This window comes from Salmo trutta, chromosome 13 (assembly GCF_901001165.1).
Source record: "Salmo trutta chromosome 13, fSalTru1.1, whole genome shotgun sequence".
In the NCBI taxonomy this organism is placed as follows: domain Eukaryota; kingdom Metazoa; phylum Chordata; class Actinopteri; order Salmoniformes; family Salmonidae; genus Salmo; species Salmo trutta.
The window spans coordinates 85,692,256-85,710,311 of record NC_042969.1 but is presented as its reverse complement, the minus strand read 5'-3'; the positions used below and the strand labels follow the sequence as shown (position 1 = coordinate 85,710,311).

The 18,056-nt window shown below is 47.5% G+C and overlaps 1 long non-coding RNA gene across 1 annotated transcript; it reads left to right on the top strand.

Annotated features, from left to right (window-relative positions):
* The first annotated feature begins 504 nt into the window (after positions 1–504).
* On the top strand, positions 505–14,311 carry LOC115204975 (uncharacterized). The gene is made up of 2 exons (XR_003880543.1): positions 505–735; positions 13,887–14,311. It is a non-coding gene; the product is annotated as an uncharacterized LOC115204975 (long non-coding RNA).
* The last annotated feature ends 3,745 nt before the right edge of the window (positions 14,312–18,056 follow it).

Genomic DNA, 18,056 nt, shown 5'->3' with positions numbered 1-18,056 from the left:
TCAAAGTGATTCTTTGAGAAAAAGAGACAACAGACCTCTTTGAGAGGCAGGCCAGGTCGGGATGCCTGGCATTTTTGACAGGGTCTCTTTGTATGCTCAGCCCAGCCCTTCACACAGAGAGGGCAGCAGGGCCAGGGGTGCACAGAGTACTGTTAGCCGCAGCGTGGGAGAAAGGGACACAACATGACTCCTATCTAAACACACAGACGAGTGGACGAAAAAGTCACGTCCAACTTCCCGACAGAATGCCAAACACGCATAACCCTGAACTTCAAGTCACAGGACAGAGTACTGGACATGCATAGAGTGAAATACAGAAACATGATATTGTACACTACATGCTAATAACAGGATCCCTCCCTGTTTTAGTCAATATAACTGTCACAAAGATATATGTGCACTATGTAATTGAATGATGTGATGTTATAGCAACCAAAGACCCCCACGACTATTATGAATGTCTGCTTTAGCTGTGCTGTCATAGTGACATTTTCTTCTGTTGCAGAGCGCTCTGAGATCATCTCTGTAGGACAGACTTGAAAAAGCAGGTGGTCTAAGTGATTTCATGCTAATGACTAAAGTGTTCCACTGGTGTGAAACATATTGGCAAAGCTGTTTACAAGGCCTGGAGGTCCCATAACAGTACCAACACTTACTAATGTTAGACTAACGGTTTTCTCATGATGGTTCCTTCGATTCCCTAACCAGGACCGTATAGAGACTACTGAATTACAGGTAACTACCAAAATAATATATATAATGTATATTGAAAGTAGGTGCTTCTACACATAGGTGTGGTTCCTGAGTTAATTAAGCAATTAACATCCCATCATGCTTAGGGTCGTGTATAAAAATGCCCAGTTGTCCATTATTTAGGCTACCATGGCTAGAAGAAGAGATCTCAGTGACTTTGAAAGAGGGGTCTCAAAGGAGCACAGGGGGTTTAAAGGGTGTGTGTGTGTGTCTCTGTTGACAGATTTCAACCCAATTGAACACTTATGAGAGATATTCTGGAGCGGTGCCTGAGACAGCATTTTTCACCACCTACAACAAACCAAAAATTAGAACATTTCTTACGGAAGAATGGTGTCACATCCCTCCTATAGAGTTCCAGACACGTGTAGAATATATGCCGAGGCGCATTTGGCACTCGTGTTGGTCCGATAACCTATTAAGACCCATTACGTTGGTGTTTCCTTTATTTTGGTAGTTACGCCTATACTGAGTCTGTATTGTTACATTGTTTGGATGTACGTATTGAAACTACTGCAAATGTTGGTGCGATCAATGAAGACAATAAGCCTTCAAATAGTTTCAAGGTCTATTTTGCGATGTAGGTATGGGGCCTGACCGGCGATGAGCTGTCTCCTAACTGTGCTTCCAGGTCAATGTAACTTTTATCATTGCAACAGGCTTGCTAGAGCAGGCTATTTTGGGCAGCCACTTCTCTCCATGTGATCTGGTGTTTTATGTCAATGTTGACGGGACGTGGTGTAACACTATCATTGTGTAAAATATTATTCCTTCAGCTGGCTGATTGTCTGAGTGGGGGGACACTCGTCAATATAATCTACCCTACTGTATGTCATGCTACATGCAGTACTCTAAAAACAAGAGTTATCCGAACAAGTACTAGTCCAACAAACACGTTACATTTATGGGGACATGATTTCTACCCTTGTCAATCTTCTGTGACAGTCAAAGACCTGTGAATATGAAACTGCTACCTTGAAATGTAAGCTGGGACTCCTTGTAAAATGTCTACTTCCTCTGCATTTCCCCAATTCTGGAACAGAGGAGAGTATTAAACTACACCTTCTGGAACAGAGGAGAGTATTAAACTACACCTTCTACCACAGAGGAGAGTATTATTAAACTACACCTTCTGACACAGAGGAGAGTATTAAACTACACCTTCTGCCACAGAGGAGAGTATTAAACTACACCTTCTGGAACAGAGGAGAGTGTTAAACTACACCTTCTACCACAGAGTATTAAACTACACCTTCTGCCACAGAGAGTATTAAACTACACCTTCTACCACAGAGGAGAGTATTAAACTACACCTTCTGGCACAGAGGAGAGTATTAAACTACACCTTCTGCCACAGAGGAGAGTATTAAACTACACCTTCTGCCACAGAGAGTATTAAACTACACCTTCTACCACAGAGGAGAGTATTAAACTACACCTTCTGGCACAGAGGAGAGTATTAAACTACACCTTCTGCCACAGAGGAGAGTATTAAACTACACCTTCTGCCACAGAGAGTATTAAACTACACCTTCTGGAACAGAGGAGAGTATTAAACTACACCTTCTGCCACAGAGAGTATTAAACTACACCTTCTACCACAGAGGAGAGTATTAAACTACACCTTCTACCACAGAGGAGAGTATTAAACTACACCTTCTACCACAGAGAGTATTAAACTACACCTTCTGGAACAGAGGAGAGTATTAAACTACACCTTCTGCCACAGAGAGTATTAAACTACACCTTCTGCCACAGAGAGTATTAAACTACACCTTCTGGCACAGAGGAGAGTATTAAACTACACCTTCTGCCGCAGAGAGTATTAAACTACACCTTCTGCCACAGAGAGTATTAAACTACACCTTCTGGCACAGAGGAGAGTATTAAACTACACCTTCTACCACAGAGAGTATTAAACTACACCTTCTGCCACAGAGAGTATTAAACTACACCTTCTGGAACAGAGAGTATTAAACTACACCTTCTGCCACAGAGAGTATTAAACTACACCTTCTGGAACAGAGGAGAGTATTAAACTACACCTTCTACCACAGAGAGTATTAAACTACACCTTCTGCCACAGAGAGTATTAAACTACACCTTCTGGAACAGAGGAGAGTATTAAACTACACCTTCTGCCACAGAGGTAAATAATGTTCTTTTACTCCACTACATTCCTAAATAAAATAATGTACATTTTATTCCATACATTTTCCCTGACTCCCAAAAGTACTCGTTACATTTTGAATGCTTAGCAGGACTGGAAAATGCTCTAATCCACGCACTTATCAAGAGAACATCCCTGGTCGTCCCCACTGCCTCTGATCTGGCAGACTCACTAAACACAAATGCTTTGTTTGTAAATTATGTCTGAGTGTTGAACTGTGCCCCTGGCTATCCGTAAATTTAAAAAACAAGAAAACCAAGTTGTCTGGTTTGCTTCATTTAAGAAATGTTAAATGATGTATGCTTTTACTTTTGATATTTAAGTACATTTCAAACCAAATACTTTTAGACTTTTACTCTGCTATTTTACTGGGGGACTTTCACTTTTACTTTAGTCTTTTTTTTTAAAGGTATCTTTACTTTTACTCAAGTATGAAAATACGGTACTTTTTCCGCCACTGATAGAATCTTAGGTCAAGGTAGAACTCTGAGGAGATTCTGGCATGGTGGAGTGAGATCTAGTAGAGCTCAGAACATGGTCTCTCTGGAAGGATCCTGTGTCAGGGTTCTGGAATGTTTTATTTCAACATATGCTTTCCTCTTCATCAGCCCTCAGACATGTGCTTCATCCTCCCACTGGAAACAATGAGATTTCTACGGAACATGGAGACATGCTCCTAAAGAGGAGAATGAGTAGGTCAGATCCTCAACCCAAGGGACTTAGGGGGTATGCAAGTGTGTAATGTTTCTCCAGCTAAACTCAAGGCCTATTGTGTCAATGAACTGCCGTGGAAAGTGTGGTGAGTGGTTTGAACACAAGGCTGGTTCTGAGTTATTTCCATGGCATTGGAAGTGACAGCAATTTCCTGTGTCTAGAGAGACCCTATGGGACAGAAGAGTTGACTTCCTGTGTCTCCTTCAGAGACCCTATGGGACAGAAGAGTTGTCTTCCTGTGTCTCTTTCAGAGAGCCTATGGGACAGAATAATTGTCTTCCTGTGTCTCCTTCAGAGACCCTATGGGACAGAAGAGTTGACTTCCTGTGTCTCCTTCAGAGACCCTATGGGACAGAAGAGTTGTCTTCCTGTGTCTCTTTCAGAGAGCCTATGGGACAGAATAATTGTCTTCCTGTGTCTCCTTCAGAGACCCTATGGGACAGAAGAGTTGACTTCCTGTGTCTCTGGAGAGACCCTATGGGACAGAAGAGTTGTCTTCCTGTGTCTCTTTCAGAGAGCCTATGGGACAGAATAATTGTCTTCCTGTGTCTCCTTCAGAGACCCTATGGGACAGAAGAGTTGACTTCCTGTGTCTCCTTCAGAGACCCTATGGGACAGAAGAGTTGACTTCCCGTGTCTTCTTCAGAGACCCTATGGGACCGAAGAGTTGACTTCCTGTGTCTCTGGAGAGAGCCTATGGGACAGAAGAGTTGACTTCCTGTGTCTCTTTCTGCACCTCCTGGTGCCATTCCCTGTGATGGACATGGCAGGATAAGAGATACATTGATTCATCTGATAGACATGTCAGGATGACAGTCAGTGATTCATCTTTTTGGTATTTGGTATTTGGTATTTTATTAGGATCCCCATTAGCTGTTGCAAAAGCAGCAGCTACTCTTCCTGGGGTTCCACACAAAACATGAATCATGACATAATACTGAACATTAATAGACAAGAACAGCTCAAGGACAGAACTACGTACATTTAAAAAAAAGGCACACGTAGCCTACATATCAATGCATACATACAAACTATCTAGGTGAAATAGAGGAGAGGCATTGTGCTGTGAGGTGTTGCTTTATATGTTTTTTTTTAAACCAGGACGCTTTCTTCAATTTGTTATGGGTATGGGAACTGTGAAATTACCCCTAGTGGCATGTCTGGTGGGGTAAGTGTGCGTGTCAGAGCTGTGTCTAAGTTGACAATTCAAACAATTTTGAATTTTCAACACAAAAAATAAGTTTTGCAGTCAGTCTCTCCTCAACTCTTAGCCAAAAGAGACTGGCATGCATAGTATTTATATCAGCCCTCTGATTACAAAGAAGAGCAAGATGTGCCACTCTCTTCTGGGCCTGATGTACAGTAGCTTATTAAAACCTGTTGGGGCTAGGGCGCAGTATTTTCACGGCCGGATGAAAAACGTACCCAATTTGAACAGGTTACTACTCTGGCCCAGAAACTAGAATATGCATATTATTAGTAGATTTGGATAGAAAACACTCTGAAGTTTTTAAAACTGTTTGAATGGTGTCTGTGCGTATAACAGAACTCATATGGCAGGCAAAAACCTGAGAAAAAGTCAAGCAGGAAGTGAAAAATCTGAGGTTGTAGTTTTTTCAAGGGATTGCCTTGACTGTATACAGTGACTTAGGGTTCATTTTGCACTTCCTAAAGCTTCCACTAGATGTCAACAGTCTTTAGAACGGTGTTTGAAGATTCTATGGTGAATTTGATGGGAATAACAGCACAAGGAAGTAGGTGTCCCATTATAAGGCATGGGCTCAGTCACGCGCAATGACTTGGGAGCGAGCTGAGTTCATATTCACTCCTAAAGAGAATGGATAGGTCCGGTTGGAATTTTATTGAAGATATATGATAAAAACAACCTAAAGATTGATTCTATACATCGTTTGACATGTTTCTACAAACTATAGTATAACTTTTTTGACTTTTCGTCTGGACTAAGTAAGCATGCGCGTTGTGGATTTGGATAGTGAACCTAACGCGCGAACAAAATTGATTATTTGGACATAAATATGAACTTTATCGAACAGTTATTGTGGAGCTGGGGTTCCTGGGAGTGCCTTCTGATGAAGATAATCAAAGGCAAGTGAATATTTATAATGTAATTTCTTAGTTTTATTGACTCCAAGATGGCGGGTTTCTGTTTGCTTGTTATTGGTGTCTTCTGGGCTGTACTCAGATTATTGCTAATTGTGCTTTCGCCGTGAACCTTTTTTGAAATCTGACAAAGCGGTTACATTTAGGAGAAGTGTATCTATAATTCTGTGCATAACACTTCTATATTGATCAAAGTTTATGATGAGTATTTCTATAATATGTGTGCTTATTGTGCTCATTCATCGGGAGGTTTGGAGGGAAACCATTTCTCAACATTACGCGCCAATGTGAAATGCTGTTTTTGGATATAAATATGAACTTTATCGAGCAAAACATACATTTATTGTGTAACATAATGTCCTAGGAGTGTCTAAGGCTAATGTGATTAGCATGAGGTTGTGAGTAACAAAAAAATCCCAGCACATAGACATATCTGATATGGGCAGAAAGCTTAAATTCTTGTTAATCTAACTGCACTGTCCAATTTACAGTAGCTATTACAGTGAAAGAACACCATGCTATTATTTGAGGAAAGTGCACAATTATGAACATGAAAATGTATTTAATAAACCAATTAGGCACATTTGGGCAGTCTTGATACAACATTATGAACAGATATGCAATGGTTCATTGGATCAGTCTAAAACTGTGCACATACACTGCTGCCATCTAGTGGCCACAATCTAAATTGTGCCTGTGCTAGAATAATACATTATGGTCTTTCTCTTGCATTTCAAAGATTTTTGTGCAAAAAATAAAAAATAAACACATGTTTTTTCTTTGTATTATCTTTTACCAGATCTAATTTGTTATATTCTCCTACATTCATTTCACTTTTCCACAAACTTCAAAGTGTTTCCTTTCAAATGGTATCAATAATATGCATATCCTTGCTTCAGGTCCTGAGCTACAGGCAGTTAGATTTGGGTATGTCATTATAGGCGAAAAAAGGGGGTCTGATCCTTAAGAGGTTTTAACATCATCCACATAAGATTCACAGCACAATCTTTAGTATGATCTCTTACACACTATTCTACTTTCCTGGATATAGCCACTATATTGTGATCACTGCATCCAATGGGTACGGGATACAGATTTAGAACAAAGTTCTACAATATTAGTAAAAATGTGATCGATACATCTTGTTCCTGTAGTGTTTGTAAACACCCTGGTAGGTTGATTAATAAACTGAACCAGATTACAGGCACTGGTTACAGTGAGAAGTTTCCTCTTGTGCAGACAGCTTGATGAAAACCATTCAATATTCAGGTCCCCAAGAAAGTAGGCCTCTCTGTTACACTACACATACATGATCAAGCATTTCACACATATTATTTAGATACTGACTGTTAGCACTTGGTGGCCTATAGCAACACCCAAAAAGATGTGCCAAGTGAACCTTCAAACACAACACTTCAATAACACTTGACATAAGATCTTCTCTAAGCATTACAGGGATATGGCTCTGAATATATACAGCAATTCCTCCCCCATAAGCATTCCTGTCTCTTCTATAGACGTTATATCCTTGTATTGCTACGGATGTATCATCGAATTAATTATCGAAGTGAGTCTCAGAAATGGCTAATATATGAATGTTATCTGATGTTAGTGAGTTATTGATTTCATGAACCTTATTTCTAAGGCTACATATATTAATATGGGCTATTTTCAGCCCTTTCCTGGGTAGCTTAACAGAGATAATTCCGTGTCCCCAGTGTCCCTTCAGAGATAATATTAAAAAGAGCAGACAAAGCAAGAGAAAAAAATATAGATTCAGCAGTCCATTAATCAATTGGTGTGTCTTCATCCTCATCCACCTCTTCCTCATCTTCATCGTCCTCTCATCCTCCTCATCTTCATCCTCCACCTCCTCTTCATCCTCCTCATCCTCCTCCTTCTCCTCATCCTCCTCCTCCTCCTCCTCCTTCCACCCTCCACCTCCTCTTCATCCTCCACCTCCTCTTCATCCTCCACCTCCTCTTCATCATCCGCCTCCTCTTCATCTTCCACCTCCTCTTCATCCTCTTCCACCTCCTCCTCATCATCTTCATCCACCTCCACCTTCTCTTCATCATCCAACTCCTCTTCATCCTCCTCCTCCTCATCATCTTCATCCACCTCCTCCTCCTCTTCATCATCCACCTCCTCCCCCTCTTCATCCTCCTCCTCATCTTCATCATCATCTTCATCCTGCTCCTCATTTTCATCATCATTGTTATCTTCATTGTTTAGCATCTTCTATAACAACCACTAATACTAAACAGGTTCATTGTTCACTCTGTCCTACTACCTTCCCCCCTACCTATCTCCTACCTTCTCCCCTACCTGCCCCCCTAACTGTCCCCTACCTTCCCCCCTACCTACCCCCTACCTTCCCCTACTTTCCCCCCTACCATCCCCCCTACCTGGCCCCCTCTCTTTACCCCTACCTGTTCCCTACCTGTCCCCTACCTTCCCACTACCTGCCCCCTACCTTCCCCCCCTACCTGTCCCCTACCTTCCCCCAACTTGCCCCTACCTTCCCCCATACTTGAATCCCTACCTGCCCCCCTACCTATCCCCTTTCCTTTCCCCTACCCTCCCCCCATCTTTCCCCCTACCTGCCCCCCTACCTGTCTCTTACCTGCCCCCTACCTGCCCCCCTACCTGCCCCCTACCTATCCCCTTTCCTTTCCCCTACCCTCCCCCCATCTTTCCCCCTACCTGCCCCCCTACCTGTCCCCTACCTGCCCTCTACCTGCCCCTACCTTCCCCCTACCTGCCCCCCTACCTGTCCCATACATTCCCCCCTACCTGCCCCTTACCTTCCCCCTACCTTCCCCTACCTTTCCCCTACCTGTCTCTCCCTACCTGCCCCCTACCTTCCCCCTACCTTCCCCTACCTTTCTCCCTACCTGTCTTCCCCTACCTGCTCCTACCTTCTCCCTACCTGCCCACCTTACCTGCTCCCCAACCTGCCCTTACCTTCCTCCCCTACCTTCCCCCTACCTGCCCCACTACCTGTCCCCTACCTTCCCCCTACCTGTCCCTACCTTCCCCCTACCTGCCCCCCACCTTTCCCCCTTACCTGTCCCCTACCTTCCCTACTTCCCCCCCTACATGTCCCCCTACCTGCCCCCTACCTGTCCCTGCCTTTCCCCTACCTTCCCCCCTACCTGTCCCTCTACCTGCCCCTACTTCCCCCCCTACCTCTCCTACCTACCCCCCTACCTGCCCCCATACATGCCCTCCTACATTTCCCCTTCCTATTTCCCGTTACTTGCCCCCACACATGTCCCCTACCATCCCCTCTACCTGCCCCCCACCTTCCACCATACCAGCCCCCCACCACCCCCCTACCTGCCCCCCACCTTCCACCATACCAGCCCCCCACCGCCCCCCTACCTGCCCCCCACCTTCCACCATACCAGCCCCCCACCTTCCACCATACCAGCCCCCCACCGCCCCCCTACCTGCCCCCAACCTTCCACCATACCAGCCCCCCACCGCCCCCCTACCTGCCCCCAACCTTGCAGTCTGGTTGTCCATGTCCAGTCTGGTTGTCCCCTTCCTATTTCCCGTTACTTGCCCCCACACATGTCCCCTACCATCCCCTCTACCTGCCCCCCACCTTCCACCATACCAGCCCCCCACCGCCCCCCTACCTGCCCCCCACCTTCCACCATACCTGCCCCCCACCTTCCACCATACCAGCCCCCCACCGCCCCCCTACCTGCCCCCTACCTTCCACCATACCAGCCCCCCACCGCCCCCCTACCTGCCCCCCACCTTCCACCATACCTGCCCCCCACCTTCCACCATACCCGCCCCCCACCGCCCCCCTACCTGCCCCCTACCTTCCACCATACCAGCCCCCCACCGCCCCCCTACCTGCCCCCCACCTTCCACCATACCTGCCCCCCACCTTCCACCATACCAGCCCCCCACCGCCCCCCTACCTGCCCCCTACCTTCCACCATACCAGCCCCCCACCGCCCCCCTACCTGCCCCCCACCTTCCACCATACCTGCCCCCCACCTTCCACCATACCAGCCCCCCACCGCCCCCCTACCTGCCCCCTACCTTCCACCATACCAGCCCCCCACCGCCCCCCTACCTGCCCCCCACCTTCCACCATACCTGCCCCCCACCTTCCACCATACCAGCCCCCCACCGCCCCCCTACCTGCCCCCTACCTTCCACCATACCAGCCCCCCACCGCCCCCCTACCTGCCCCCCACCTTCCACCATACCTGCCCCCCACCTTCCACCATACCAGCCCCCCACCGCCCCCCTACCTGCCCCCTACCTTCCACCATACCAGCCCCCCACCGCCCCCTACCTGCCCCCAACCTTGCAGTCTGGTTGTCCATGTGGCTTTTGACTCCTGAGAAACTGAATCTCTTCTCTAATCACTTCTGGCCTGTACAGCTGAGAGTGGGAAAGGTAAAACTGCCTGAATAAAATAATCAACCTTTCCTGTCTGAAAATGTGGTTGTTGATGTAGATAATTGGGGGTGTCGGGATGTGTGACAGCTTGTTCCTCTTAGAGCTCAACCAACCAGGAGAGCTTTGATGTGCTTTCTAATCAAGGGTAGTGTCTGGGGACTGTCTGGGGTGGTAAAGGGTAATGTCTGGGGACTGACTGGGGTGGTAAAGGGTAGTGTCTGGGGACTGACTGGGGTGGTAAAGGGTAGTGTCTGGGGACTGACTGGGGTGGTAAAGGGTAATGTCTGGGGACTGACTGGGGTGGTAAAGGGTAGTGTCTGGGGACTGACTGGGGTGGTAAAGGGTAGTGTCTGGGGACTGACTGGGGCAGTAAAGGGTAGTGTCTGGGGACTGACTGGGGTGGTAAAGGGTTATTGTCTGGGGACTGACTGGGGCAGTAAAGGGTTATTGTCTGGGGACTGACTGGGGTGGTAAAGGGTAGTGTCTGGGGACTGACTGGGGTAGTAAAGGGTAGTGTCTGGGGACTGACTGGGGAGGTAAAGGGTAGTGCCTGGGGACTGACTGGGGTGGTAAAGGGTAGTGTCTGGGGACTGACTGGGGAGGTAAAGGGTTATTGTCTGGGGAATGACTGGGGTGGTAAAGGGTTATTGTCTGGGGTGGTAAAGGGTAGTGTCTGGGGACTGACTGGGGCGGTAAAGATGCAGAAGGCAACCCACCTGGTTATGCTCAGACGATCAACCCCACATATGGGCCCAATCAGAACAAAGAATCCCCATGAAAGTACTTCCTGTCCCCCAGGGCCAGCTTCCCAGAGATATGACCCAATTATAACATACTGCTGGGTTTGTTCCTCTGAGAAATGGAACCATTTGAAACCTTGAGGTTGACTGTTTATGTGTACCTTTAATGGTCCTCTTTGGCTCTGGGCACTTGTAAATCTTTTTCTAATGAAACAATGCTACTCATTGTGAGAGCATGGCATACTTTGACACAACCACATTACTCCAGTGAATGATTTTTGGGGTCAGATTCCACCTTGGAACTGAATGGTACTGAGCAGGGGATCCCCAACACAGGGAGAAGCAGCCTTGGATGAGAAACGGGAAGATTAATCCCTCCCTTGTTTCTGAAAGATGGAGGTGAGGATTCTGGAACGCTGATGTGAAATTCCGACCTCACGGCAGATACAGAGAGGGACACTGATCCATGAACAAGTGCGTGTGTGTGTGTGTGTGTGTGTATACACACGTGTGAATGCGAGAGGGTGTGTGTGCATGTGGGGGGAGGGGGTTCTCACCTAAAGGCTCCTACTGGACTCTGGCCCACATTAAGCGTGTGGTCCACAGTTTTCCCTTATTGAGTTATTTGAGAACTTTATAGCTTTAGAGAAATAACAAGTTTCCCACATATCCATGATAGCAACAAAGTCATTATAATCAACAGTGACTTTAGGCAACACACTTGATCTTGCTTCTGCTGGACTTCAATTTTCCATGTTCAGCTTGAGATTTCTAAAGGTTCAAGTTTTCTAACAAGGTTTAGGAAATCATGTGGCCAGGAATTCCTGCCACAGAACAGAAATATGTCTAACCCTTCCCCAGTGTCCCTCCTCTACCCACTCTGTTACTATCCCTCCTCTACCCACTCTGTTACTTCCCCTCCTCTACCCACTCTGTTACTTCCCCTCCTCTACCCACTCTGTTACTTCCCCTCCTCTACCCACTCTGTTACTTCCCCTCCTCTACCCACTCTGTTACTATCCCTCCTCTACCCACTCTGTTACTATCCCTCCTCTACCCACTCTGTTACTATCCCTCCTCTACCCACACTGTTACTATCTCTCCTCTACCCACTCTGTTACTTCCCTTCCTCTACCCACTCTGTTACTATCCCTCCTCTACCCACTCTGTTACTTCCCCTCCTCTACCCACTCTGTTACTTCCCCTCCTCTACCCACTCTGTTACTTCCCCTCCTCTACCCACTCTGTTACTTCCCCTCCTCTACCCACTCTGTTACTATCCCTCCTCTACCCACTCTGTTACTATCCCTCCTCTACCCACTCTGTTACTATCCCTCCTCTACCCACTCTGTTACTATCCCTCCTCTACCCACTCTGTTACTATCTCTCCTCTACCCACTCTGTTACTATCTCTCCTCTACCCACTCTGTTACTATCCCTCCTCTACCCACTCTGTTACTATCCCTCCTCTACCCACTCTGTTACTTCCCCTCCTCTACCCACTCTGTTACTTCCCCTCCTCTACCCACTCTGTTACTTCCCCTCCTCTACCCACTCTGTTACTTCCCCTCCTCTACCCACTCTGTTACTATCCCTCCTCTACCCACTCTGTTACTTCCCCTCCTCTACCCACTCTGTTACTTCCCCTCCTCTACCCACTCTGTTACTTCCCCTCCTCTACCCACTCTGTTACTTCCCCTCCTCTACCCACTCTGTTACTTCCCCTCCTCTACCCACTCTGTTACTTCCCCTCCTCTACCCACTCTGTTACTTCCCCTCCTCTACCCACTCTGTTACTTCCCCTTCTCTACCCACTCTGTTACTATCCCTCCTCTACCCACTCTGTTACTTCCCCTCCTTTACCCACTCTGTTACTATCCCTCCTCTACCCACTCTGTTACTTCCCCTCCTCTACCCACTCTGTTACTATCCCTCCTCTACCCACTCTGTTACTATCCCTCCTCATAACCCTAACCCTGGCATCCCCATAACCCTAACCCTGGCAACCCCATAACCCTAACCCTGGCATCCCCACAACCCTAACCCTGGCATCCCCACAACCCTAACCCTGGCATCCCCACAACCCTAACCCTGGCATCCCCACAACCCTAACCCTGGCATCCCCACAACCCTAACCCTGGCATCCCCATAACCCTAACCCTAACCCTGGCATCCCCACACATAGATCTGTTTCGTCAGACAGAGCTACACAACTCTAGATGTGTCTATAGATTGAGTTCTAATTCACCTGCTCAGACGGTGTAATAGACCTGACACATTGCTATGGCATATGATGTGGTTAGCTGATATGTAAAATGCCTATCCAGGCATAGTAAGTTCAGGCATGTGTCAGCAACGTTTGGGACAGTGGAATGCGCCCTATGTGTTGAGGTTAGATGGAGGAGCTGTGTATCGCACGGCCTGACAGACTGGCTGCCATAACAAACACCCCCCCTGGCTCCTGTGATGTGGACCAAGTGCAGGACAAACATCAAATATTCTGCTTTGTGGAAACTGGCTGAACTTCAAAGGAGTCAAGCTGATTAGAGTTAAGTGACAATGAGTTAGAGATGAGAAGAGGTCTTGGATGGGAGGCTCTATACTCACAGTGGAAGAGATGAGAAGACTATATATTATCTGAGAGTTTATATTACCATCTAGCCATGAAGAAAAAAATAGCAATAATAAGTTTAACCCTCTACTCATTCCTTAACCATTTTCCTAATCTTACTCCAAACCAGACAACATCTGGAGGATTGTCACCTCAGTGAGGCTCCCGTGTTCCATCCTGGTGATTGCGTCTAGCTCTCCACCAGAAACGTCCCGCTCAGCCGGCCCTGCCGGGATCTGAGACAGCATTTTGTGGGGCCCTTCAGGGTCCACCGGAGGGTTAATGAATGAACTTACCATTTACAACTCCCCACCATCTCAGCCTCTTTTCATGTTTCCCTCCTCAGGCCGGTGGTTCCTGGTCTCCATGCTGATGCTATACCCCCCGCGACACTCCTCCGCCTCCCCTGGACATCGATGGGTCCCCTGCCTATTCCATCAGGTCTCTACTGGACTCCTGATGTTGTGGGGTCGCCTTCAGGATCTGGAGGGAGGGAGGGTACTGTCACGCCTACTCCCGTTCCCTCTCTCCGATGCTTGACGTCGCCGGTCTACTAACCACTGCCGGTCCTGGCAACCATCATTACGCACACCTGCTCCCCATCATTACACTACCTGCTCCCCATCGATATGCACACCTGGACTTCAGTACCTTGATTACTTCCCCTTAATTTAGTCCTCAGTAGCCTCAGTCTTCAGGCAGTATTGGTTATGTTCACGTTCAGTAAGCTTCTGCCTTATTCTCATTATTAAACTCACCTTCTTCACCTGCTTCCTGACTCCCATTGTATACATTACAGAGGTTGAGTTGAGGGGTTGTGTGGTGGGTAGGTCTTTAATCACAGAGGGACTTGTGCCTTCAGTCAGAGAACAGGATAGAACATCAACAGTGCTGTTCTAACACAGGAGGGCTGCTACAGAGAGGCCAAACAGGTTCCATCTTCCCCTGCCTGTGATGTGCAATCCCTGGGACCAGGACCCCTGCTGTGCCCTGCGCTGGAGATAGACATCTCAGATGGAAGGCTGGGTTGGGGACAGGGGAGATGGGGACAGGGGAGATGGGGACTGGGGAGATGGGGACAAGGGAGATGGGGACAGGGGAGATGGGGACAGGGGAGATATGGACAGGGGAGATATGGACAGGGGAGATGGGGACAGGGGAGATGGGGACAGGGGAGATATGGACAGGGGAGATGGGGACAGGGGAGATGGGGACAGGGGAGATATGGACAGGGGAGATGGGGACAGGGGAGATGGGGACAGGGGAGATGGGGAGATGGGGACAGGGGAGATATGGACAGGGGAGATGGGGACAGGGGAGATATGGACAGGGGAGATGGGGACAGGAGAGATGGGGACAGGGGAGATATGGACAGGGGAGATGGGGACAAGGGAGATGGGGAGATGGGGAGATATGGACAGGGGAGATGGGGACAGGGGAGATGGGGACAGGGGAGATGGGGACAGGGGAGATATGGACAGGGGAGATGGGGACAGGGGAGATGGGGACAGGGGAGATGGGGACAGGAGAGATGGGGACAGGGGAGATGGGGACAGGGGAGATGGGGACAGGAGAGATGGGGACAGGAGAGATGGGGACAGGGGAGATGGGGACAGGGGAGATGGGGACAGGGGAGATGGGGACAGGGGAGATATGGACAGGGGAGATGGGGACAGGGGAGATGGGGACAGGAGAGATGGGGACAGGGGAGATGGGGACAGGGGAGATATGGACAGGGGAGATGGGGACAGGGGTGGTTGTGAGTTCAATCTCTGATCGAGTCATATCAAAGACAATAAAAATGGGACCTGATGCGTTTCTGCTTGGAACTCAGCATTAAGGAGATTAGATTGGGGAGTAAAGGCCCTGCGATAGACTAGAGTCCTGTCCAGCGGGTGTAGATGTACATCAAGCTACCTCACGCTACAGAAACAGGAGATAGACTCCTGCTCCTATGAGCCGTTCTGGCTCACACTAAGCCAAGGCTCATACAAGGTTACTTACCAACATAATATGTGGGCATTTGATTGAATGAATGAATGATGAATGGGCTTCAACAATGTGGTACCACATAAGACATGGATCTTTTGTTGCAGATGCCATCTAACCAGTTAACTGTGTTTGATTGTCCTCTCGCACACACATGCAAGAAGTTTCTCCGGAACACAGAACACTGGCTCACATTCCAAAGATTATAGAGGAGAATTCCCTATTGCCCCATCCCCATTAACTGACATATCTCACTGCTCCAGACTGTCTATGGAAAATACTCTATAGATGTCATTTATTTTAACCTCCTCACTTCAGCACCAACCAGTGAGGTCCTCTATGAATGCCCATTAAATATGCTTGTAGATACCATAGACTTCCAGTCATTGCGCTAATGCTAGTTAGGATTGGCTAGCGAAACTAGCTTCATACTGGACACAGAGACATAGAAATGGTATCCACATCATGACTCTGGGGATAATTTAGATAAATTGCCTCGTTGCCAAAATCGCGAAGTATCCTTTCAAGAGAACGACAGTCGTGGTGGAATTAGTCTGTAACGTGCGAACGGTTTGAACTAAAAACAAATGTTCTTGTTTGTTGACTGTTGTGAAGGCATTAGAGTTGAGGTCAAACTTAAGTCAACGGGAGCTGTGAAGTTTTAAATGCGTATCGTTAAAAATTACCCTTAATTGCTCCAATTTACTCTGAAATAGTTTCCATTTGTAATGCCTTACAACAGATTGCTTTGACCCATTTTTCCAAAAGGGAGCAATCCAGCTAGCTAGACAAAGGGGAACGCTGTGCAAACCTTTTAGTCAGAGATTCAAAGTGTTTAATAGTCACATGTACAGGGTTGGAGGTGTGACTGCAGGGTTCAGGGTTGGAGGTGTGACTGCAGGGTTCAGGGTTGGAGGTGTGACTGCAGGGTTCAGGGTTGGAGGTGTGACTGCAGGGTTCAGGGTTGGAGGTGTGACTGCAGGGTACAGTGAACATCTTAGGGGAATTGACCAGAGTGGGAGCAGCATGACAGTTGAGGGGGTGGGGGGGGACCAAGTGAAATAAAAACAATACAAATAATTATTAATAATAAATGATTAATAATATACATACAGTACTGCCTGTGTCTGAGTGATCGAAGCAGGAAGAACAGGGGGTGTTTAACGGGGTCCCTGATGATCTTCTTGGCCTTCCTGAGACACCTGGTGTTGTAGGTGTCCTGGAGGGCAGGCAGTGTGCATCCAATGGTGCGTTTCGGCCGTCTGTAGAGCCTTGTGGTCCACGGTGGAGTTGCCGTACCAGGCTGTACACTGAGGGGCCCCTCTGGGACAGGCCGAATTTCTTCAGCATCCTGATGTTGAAGAGTCGCTGTGGTGCCTTTCTTCACAGCTTCTCGGAGACGTGTACGCAGAGGAATTTGAAGTTATTGACCGTCTCCACGGCGGCCCCGTTGATGTGGATGAGGGCGTGTCCAGCCTAGTTCCTCCTGAAGTCCACAATGAGCTCCTTTGTTTTGGTAACGTTGAGGGCGAGGTTGTTTACCTGGCACCATGCAGTCAGAGTGCCTACCTCCTCCCTGTAGGCTGTCTCGTCATTGTTGGTGATCAGGCCTACTAATGTCGCGTCGTCAGCAAACTTGATGATGGAGTTGGAGCTGTGTGAGACCATGCAGTCGTGGGTATATAGAGACATTATTGCATGGAACTCCAGTACATCTCATATTGCTAGCAGGTTGCTAGCAAACCTAGTTTCAAAAAACAGATAAAGCAACACCTCATGACACAATGTCTCTTCCCAATTTGACCTAGATAGTTTGTGTGTATGCATTGATATGTAGGCTACGTGTGCCTTTTTTTTTAATGTACGTAGTTCTGTCCTTGAGCTGTTCTTGTCTATTAATGTTCAGTATTATGTCATGTTTCATGTTTTGTGTGGAACCCCAGGAAGAGGAGCTGCTGCTTTTGCAACAGCTAATGGGGATCCTAATAAAATACCAAAAATACAGGAAATACAGGAGGAGACCCAGGCACGACGCTATTTTTTTAGGAATCCAGTGACTGAGTCGACGTATTCATTGATGTTATCTCCCGAGGCAACCCGGAACATATTCCAGTCCACGTGATCGAAACAGTCTTGGGGCGTCAATTCAACGCTGTACAGACCTGACCACCGGAACTTCCCTTTTGAGTTTTTGTTTGTAGGCGGGAAGAAGAAAGATGGAGTCATGGTCGGATTTGCCGATAGAAGGACGGGAGAGGGCCTTATACCCGTGTCGAAAAGACGTGTAGCAGTGGTCAAGAGTAGAATTTCCACAAATTAGACAGTCAATGTGTTGGTAATAATTTGGGAGCACAGATCTCAAATTACTTTTGTTAACGCCTCCAGTTTGTTCAGAGTCTATTGAAATACAACAATAAAGATCTTTGAGAGCTTTTTGGTGTCGGTCTGAGGCGGGATGCACACAGCCACGGCGATAATCCCTGAGAATTCTCTCGGGAAGGTAAAAAGAGCAACAAGTCGGGGGAGC